The sequence below is a fragment of the Schistocerca americana genome, chromosome 4 (genome assembly GCF_021461395.2).
Source record: "Schistocerca americana isolate TAMUIC-IGC-003095 chromosome 4, iqSchAmer2.1, whole genome shotgun sequence".
Classification (NCBI taxonomy): Eukaryota; Metazoa; Arthropoda; class Insecta; order Orthoptera; family Acrididae; genus Schistocerca; species Schistocerca americana.
This window is the reverse complement of record NC_060122.1, coordinates 746,761,578-746,770,631: the sequence shown is the minus strand read 5'-3', so window position 1 is coordinate 746,770,631 and position 9,054 is coordinate 746,761,578.

The following is a 9,054-nucleotide window of genomic DNA, read 5'->3' as shown; positions in this document are numbered from 1 at the left end:
AAACTTTGTATGCTGAGATACCATGAAGGAACAAAAATAGAAAAGGAACTTGTAGACATACCGCAGAAATGTAACCGAACCGACAAAAGTGTTGTGCAGGCTATATTGCAAGCAGATATGTATGGAGCACCAATACACATAATAGTCGATACCGGTGCGTCAACCAATGTCATGAGTGCAAATTTTTACAAGTACTTGAGTCAAAATAATAGAATACCAGTACTGCCAGTGAAGAATTGTCGCGTAACAGGTGCAATAGGTGCACAATCTCATATCATAAAGCATCAGGTGCAAGTCGAGTTTACGGTAGGAAATGAAGCAATGAAAAGCTCGTTCCTAGTAGTTAAGGGATTAGGTGTTGCTTGCATCCTGGGAATGGAATTTTTACGCCAGAGGGACGCAAAAATCGACCTCTTGTGCGGGGAAGTAAGCCTTATGAATGAGGGTACACGTGTAGTTTTGCCGTTGTTGAGGACACGGGAAGTGCACGGTAAATATTGCCGGAGCTTTCAAACGAGATTCGAAGGAATACAGGTAATGAATTTATATTCTGACTTAAGTACAAGACAAGTATATTTTAAAGATTTTATTACTGAAGACAAAGAGGAAAAAAGGAAACTGATAGCCATGAAAGTTAGGGAGTCAGAACATTTGACTGAAGCACAACAAAACCAATTGTTTCAGCTACTTACAGATTATGGGAATGTGTTTTCGGAAAAACCCGGTGTTATCGAGGGCTACACCTATAACATCGAAGTGGTACCTCACGATACTTTCTGTCACGCAAACTACACCATTCCGTGGTCAAATAAGGAGGCAGTTACCAAGGAAATAAGAAAAAATACTTACAAAGACTTAAAGAAGTTCGCTCAGTAGAGCAACGTTTACATTTGTGTGTAGTAGGTTAAGTTTATAGTGTATTTTTTCTGTGTGTAAATGATCCGATTTTAGTGTAATATTTAAAGACAATGAGGCACACAAGGTTAGTGCGATTCAATTTTGTAGATGTTAAGGAATAATAGTATTTTTAAACAATTGCATTTTGAAAAAAAATGAACGTAGGTTTAAGAATATGTTAAAAATTTCATGTTGAAAAATGCTTTAAAACATATTTAAAAAAAAATTCACCAGCATGTAATGATCAAAGAATTTTTCATTAGTGTGTCATGAATATTTTTGAACTGTAGTAGTAATGCAACTTATGAAATTCAGTATTATAGTGTATATGTTGTTCCATGTATTTATGTCCATACCGATCTTGAAATAAGCTCAATCATAATTTACTGAACAACATGAGTGCAGGGTGTACATCACCCAAGATACCTCATGTGTTGTGGACAAGGTACAAAGCAAATCAGTAAACGCGATTACGCTAAGCACTATTAAAATATATTGCCATCTGCTAAGGCAGAGATTTGCACGAATTTGTAGTGTAAACAAAAGTCACAAATCTAACATTAATCTAGGAACTTGCACGCTAGGCCTAGATTATAAAATGTGTACAATAATGCGAGAGGCAAAGTTTTGTGAAGTCAAGCCTGGCTCTGGAGGGCAAGTACGCAATGAGTGGGCAGACATGACATGGGGACTTACCTCAGATGAGACGGAAATACAATTGTATAGTCAAAAAATCTGAAGGCAAGTACGACTCTAAGTGGAAAATGAAAAGAGATAATTAGTGCGAGAGACTAGTAAAATCCAGCACGAGCCAAAATCTAGTTCAGACTGAATGAAATACATTAGTGTTTCTGAACTAATCGTAACAGTTACTTTAAGCAGTGTGAAAATCTGTGAAGGTGAAACTGTGATATGGACAGTGAAGTGCTAGTATTGAACGTTCAACAGCGGTAAAGACGCCAAACGCCAATATTACGCACGAAAAACTGTGAATTTCCTTATACATGTGAACTGTTAACGTGAAGTGAACCCACAGTAAATATTTTTGGGACAGACTGTAATTTCAGTGAGTACAACAATGCGAGATTGGAATGCGATGCGTGGACTGTTGCAAAATAGCGACCGCAGAAACGGCGAATGTTTGTGCTAAGCTCGTATTGGGACACTCACCAGTGCCTGCGAGTGCGGCGAAAACATAAATAATTGTATCAAGACAAAAACTGACGTGTAAAGGAAACAGTGGCGCAACAAAACTTCATTCACGGGAGAAGATCCATGTCATGTATTCTGCAAGACAGTGCTAGCTTGACACTCGGAAACTGGCGAAAATTTAACAACTGCCGCACTAATAAATGTTCCTTTCCCACTAGCGTAACCATCTGCAGCGGGAAACAAATATTACGTTGGTTGTGTGTGTGTTTCATGTACTACGTCGGAGATGCGTAGCAGAGCTGACTCCTGCCAACAAGAGCGGGGGGCGAATATCATCCCACTCCGCCACGCCTGGCCGAGACAGAAGCGCATCGCCAACCGTGCAGCCGATCAGCTGATTCTGACGTTCCGCGACGGCGAGACACACGCTGGCGTCGAGCGGGCGTTGACCTCTCCGCAGCCGCCGCGAACGCCGAGCACCGAACACACCAACCGACGCCGTCGCGAGCCAAACGTCGCGGCGTAGATATGCACATCCTATACTCCAATGACATCCCAGAAACGTTTAAGTGAAAGTGACCCAAGCAGTTAGTCTGTCGCTCCGCCGAGGTTTTCCCCAGGTTTCCCTACGGCCGCGCCAAATGGGGAGCGAACAGTTGACACCCCTGGGACTTCAAATATTCCGGACTAACTCGTGGTTGTATACCTTGAACTTCATCTGTGTTACACTTTGTGTGCAACGCACCTCAGTAATTACAACATACGATGTGACATATGTAAACTGTGAAAGAAAAATCTGCGTGTGGACACTGTGGACATGAAAGTGGAAATATTTATGTCAAAAAACACGAACATTTTTATGACATAAACATTTCGGGGGCCAATACAGCGTCCCCAGTGCCAATTTTTTTATCATGTAGCCGTAAAATAATAATTTCTCTGTGTAGGTTTAGATTGCAAAGAAATAATTTATTACAGAATGATCTAAAGAGACGACAAGATACGCTCTTTTGTTAATCTTTTAGTCGACTTCACTTCTCCTTTTGTCTTGAATGTGTACGTACAAGATTTTGCGAGTGCTGGCGAATGTAAGCATATTTGTATGAGTTAAGCATATAATATACTGATTTAATATCATTGTGCACTTTTAATTTGTAAGAGGTGATCCCGATTTCATGTCCACCTTCCTTGAATTAACCTGCATTCAAGTAATTTACAGTTCAACAATCGCAGCGGCCGATGCAGCCAACGACGCCATTACGTGGTGATATTAACTTATGAAAAATTAGCGGAAGCTGAAAACTCGCCCGCTATTAGCATAATATTAATTTTTCTCCACAGCCGCACGAAGTTGCAGAAATACTTAGCTTTAAGATTCTTATTTTCAGTACCATAGCCGAGACCCAGAGCCAGGACTCCGACTACAATACAATGGTTGAAGGAGGTAAGAAAAATACTCTCGCGCGTGTGTGGGCCGCAATTGTAATAAATAACTAAAGATCTTTTGCTTTAAAGTGAACTGACTAGCCGAGGAAATTAATATGAAAAGTTTATTACATTGTTCAACTTAAATATCATTTTTATTAAGGCCCACCACGTAAGTCGGCAACAATCAAAAAATAATAATGACAATAATAATAGTATATTAAATTACGACGGCCGACGGACGCGGGATTCCAAACTCCCTGTATAGAATGTGTTCTAATGGTTCAAATGGCTCTAAGCACCATGGGACTTAACTTCTGAGGTCATCAGTCCCCTAGACTTAGAACTAGTTAAACTTAAATAACGAAAGGACATCACTCGCATCCACCCCCGAGGTAGGATTCGAACCTGCGACCGTAGCAGCAGCGCGGTTCCGAAGTAAAGCACCTTCGAACTGTTCGGGCACAGTTGCCGGCATGGAATGTGTGCCATATGACTCAATACCACTACTTAGTTAGCTCATGCCATGTTCATAGGTACTCCCTGCTACAAAAATACTTCCTCTAACACAAATGGTCGGAGGAATACCTTAAAAAAACGGTGGTTGATGCAAGCAAATAATTTACATACTTTGAATCAAAATGTTTCACTTGTCTTACAACAAATGATATACGCTAAAGTATATACCTATTTTTTACATTTTTTCTTCGGTGTGATTGCCAAATTAATTTTATTACGCTTTGTATCGCCGCCATGCGATCAGCCTGCACTGATAACGTCTGCCTGCTATAGACCGCAAGTAGGCGGCAAAAGTGTCCGCAGAAACAACGCTTTCTAACAGAGAGCAGTGTATGAGGCTGATCGTACGGTGCACTGAAGTCGGCAGTCAGTGAGCACTGGGAAGTGCAACACGGGAACGCGAGCCCGAATCACGGCTACCGGGGCAAACGCGTGCGCTGCGCACGTTGCTTCGGCCACGGACGCACAGGTGTCGGCAGCCGACAACAACGGTTCTCAACCTGTTTGATGTCACAGCCGGTCGTCCAACCACGACGGTCCTTGCGACGAGAAGAGACGATGGCATGGGCACCACTACGGACTGGGCGCAGTCCAGTACTTACGGCTGAATTTCTGTGTTAATGGCGCTGATTTCTGCCACATCTACATCCACGTGGAACAATAGAAGACCGGACGGAAAAGGCTTGTTACTGGTGAGGATCACCACAACAACAGGAAGAAAATAGCCGCCTCCTCGATCAGCAAGTATGCTACTCTCCTCATGATCATGAAGGCTTCCAAGAGAGTCTGCAAGTATGCTCACCCACCAATTGAGGACGAAGAGGCTTTTAAGCCAACATGCAGAACAACACATGATGCGAGGTTCCCAGCAGCAGACCTTGCGACTACCGATGCTTTATCATCACTGGAACATTCGGCTGAAAATGATGAATCTCACACACCAGCACACAAAGGGAACAAGGCACGCAACCACAAGCAACAATGGTGCAGTTCTCTATAGGGGAACAACTGTACCATATAAATAAACAAAATATAGTTAAGAATCGCTTTCAATAGAAATATGCGACGATTAATCTTGAAACAATATGGAAGATTATCAATAGAAATACCTTTTTAAACTCGTTAAATGTTTTACTTTCCATACTCAGGGAAAAAAAGTCGCAACACCGAAAAGTTGTTGTCGACATAAAGTTGGTAGGCGTGTTTCTAAATCTGGAGTTCATGCTGTTCAAATTACGCTCCACTTGAGGATGCAAATCAGGTTTGATTTAACCCTTCTGACCACACCACCAGGCTCCTACGTCTGGATCAGATCATAGGCCTCATAGCCCTACACGATATGTAATCGTAATAATGAGGAACACTTAAATAATTTCAATTTTATGGTAGGGGTTAGGGTATAAGACATTAAATAACCTTGAATAACATAAAAAAATATATATTTGCTCAAAAATCAACAAAACAAAATACAACCAAAGTCTCAAAAATTAAACAATATTAGTCTAAACTTCATATAACTAAAAACTGCATCATATCAGAAAATCACGTACAATTAATAATGTTTCTTAGAAGTAAAACCCGTTATCACAAAATTCTGTTTCCTATTTTTTACTGGTGCTAGTTGGTGCTCGACACACACTGGCAGCTTACATAAATCAAGCTGAATTTTTGATTTTCCTTTGTTTTTTTGTAGTCATGAAATTTACAGTAAGTTGTCTTTGGAACAGCACCTTGCTCAATTTCTTCACGAGCTGCCTCTGCAGGTGGAGTCATGTTCAGTTATCCATAAATACTGTATTGTAGGTCATGGGGAATCTATGTGTCAAGCCTAGCCTACATCCTGGGTGCTGTAAGCTGTTGAGAAAGCGTAAACATAAAATCAAATCTCGACAACGGTTTTGTTTGATCGCTGTTTCTCTCTTTCCCTCGGTTTTGTAAAAATTATGGAGGTACACATTTTAGGCATTTATGCAAGCAATGGTTATCACTTTGGAAAAAACTCATACATTCCATCGACGTGTTCGTCGGCCTATAGAACTGACACTTGATCAAGCGGGTCGACACACGCTTTGGTTTCGTTGTAGTTGAGAATCACGTATGTTTTGTTGTAATCGTGACGTACAGCATCATCTCCATGCACGGATGAGGTGACAGTAACCATTTTATTTTTCTTGGGTTTATATGAAACAGCTTTCACGTCTTCTCGGAATATGGAAAGCGACGTTCCAACTTTGCGGTCCTTGTACTTCAGATCGATGAATTCAGGGGGGAATTCTCGTTTATTTTTCTTTATGGTCCCGATATATGTCACTTGCTGGGTTTTCAGCAGATCAGCGGTCAGAGATATACCAGTAATTCAGTTATCGGTGGTGATATTACTGTTTGTACCTTAAAATGGTTTGGTCAGTAGTTTTGTAAAATAAACAGCAGCAGGAACACCGGGTGGCGTGGAACCGTTACCCAAATATGAAATAGTATTTATTAGATATCGAGGTGCTTGATCGCAAAGCATTATGGTCTTAATCCTGTATTTATTGGTACATTTTGAATGGGAACTTACCAATAAACCCACTAACTGTTCATCTATAGTTAGACACGAATTTGGTTGATAATTGGGCTTACATATTTCAATTAGAGGTATATTTCAATGATGAGATAAAAGAAATTATTCAGATAGTGAAGGGAGACGAAAATTTAATAGTCATGGGTGACTGGAACTCGAGTGTAGGAAAAGGGAGAGAAGGAAACATAGTAGGTGAATAGGGATTGGGGCTAAGAAATGAAAGAGGAAGCCGTCTGGTAGAATTTTGCACAGAGCATATCTTAATCATAGCTAACACTTGGTTCAAGAATCATATAAGAAGGTTGTATACACGGAAGAATCCCGGAGATACTAAAAGGTATCAGATAGATTATATAATGGTAAGACAGAGATTTAGGAACCAGGTTTTAAATTGTAAGACATTTCCAGGGGCAGATGTGGACTCTGGCCACAATCTATTTGTTATGAACTGCAGATTAAAATTGAAGAAACTGCAAAAAGGTTGGAATTTAAGGAGATGGGACCTGGATAAGCTGACTAAACCAGAGATTTTATAGAGTTTCAGGGAGAGCATAAGGGAACAATTGGCAGTAGTGGGGGAAAGAAATACAGTAGAAGAAGAATGGGTAGCTCTGAGGGATGAAGTAGTGAAGACAGCAGAGGATCATGTAGCTAAAAAGACGAGGGGTAGTAGAAATCCTTGAGTAACAGGAGAGATATTTAATTTAATTGATGAAAGGGGAAAATATAAAAATGCAGAAAATGAAGCAGGCAAAAAGGAATACAAACGTTTCAAAAATGAGATCGAAAGGAAGTGCAAAATGTCTAAGCAGGGATGGCTAGAGGACAAATGTAAGGATGTAGAGGCTTATCTCTCTAGGGGTAAGATAGATACTACCTACAGGAAAATTAAAGAGACCTTTGGAGAAAAGAGAACCACTTGTATGAATATCAAGAACTCAGATGTAAAACCAGTTCTAACCAAAGAAGGGAAAGCAGAAAGATGGAAGGAGTATATAGAGAGTCTATCCAAGGGCGAAGTACTTGAGGACAATATAATAGAAATGGAAGAGAATGTAAATGAACATGAAATGGGAGATGCGATACTGTGTGAAGAGTTTGACAGAGCATTGAAAGACCTGAGCCGAAACAAGGCCCCGGGAGTAGACGACATTCCATTAGAACTACTGATAGCCTTGGGAGAGCCAGTCCTGACAAAACTCTACCTTCTGGTGAGCAAGATGTATGAGACAGGCGAAATACTCTCAGACTTCAAGAAGAATATAATAATTCCAATCCCAAAGAAAGCAAGTGTTGACAGATGTGAAAATTACCTAACTATCAGTTTAATAAGTCACGGCTGCAAAATACTAACACGAATTCTTTACAGACGAATGGAAAAACTGGTAGAAGCGGACCTCGGGGGAGATCAGTTTGGATTCCGTAGAAATATTGGAACACGTGAGGCAATACTGACCTTACGACTTATCTTAGAAGAAAGATTAAGGAAAGGAAAACCTACGTTTCTAGCATTTGTAGACTTAGAGAAAGCTTTTGACAATGTTGACTGGAATACTCTCTTCCAAATTCTAAAGGTGGCAGGGGTAAAATACAGGGAGCGAAACCCTATTTACAATTTGTACAGAAACCAGATGGCAGTTATAAGAGTCGAGGGACATGGAAGGGAAGCAGTGGTTGGGAAGGGAGTGAGACAGGGTTGTAGCCTATCCCCGATGTTATTCAATCTGTATATTGAGCAAGCAGTAAAGGAAACAAAAGAAAAATTCGGAGTGGGTATTAAAATCCATGGAGAAGAAATAAAAACTTTGAGGTTCGCCGATGACGTTGTAATTCCTTCAGAGACAGCAAAGGACTTGGAAGGGCAGTTGAACGGAATGGACATTGTCTTGAAAGGAGGGTATAAGATGAACATCAACAAAAGCAAAACTAGCATCATGGAATGTAGTCGAATTAAGTCGGGTGATGCTGAGGGAATTAGATTAGGAAATGAGACACTTAAAGTAGTAAAGGAGTTTTGCTATCTGGGGAGCAAAATAACTGCTGATGGTCGAAGTAGGGAGGATATAAAATGTAGACTGGCAATGGCAAGGAAAGCGTTTCTGAAGAAGAGAAATTGTTAACATCGAGTATAGATTTAAGTGTCAGGAAGTCGTTTCTGAAAGTATTTGTATGGAGTGTAGCCATGTATGGAAGTGAAACATGGACGATAAATAGTTTGGACAGGAAGAGAATAGAAGCTTTCGAAATGTGGTGCTACAAAAGAATGCTGAAGATTAGATGGGTAGATCACATAACTAATGAGGAGGTATTGAATAGAATTGGGAAGAAGAGGAGTTTGTGGCACAACTTGACGAGAAGAAGGGATCGGTTGGTAGGACATGTTCTGAGGCATCAAGGGATCACAAATTTAGCATTGGAGGGCAGCGTGGAGGGTAAAAATCGTAGAGGGAGACCAAGAGATGAATACACTAAGCAGATTCAGAAGGATGTAGGTTGCA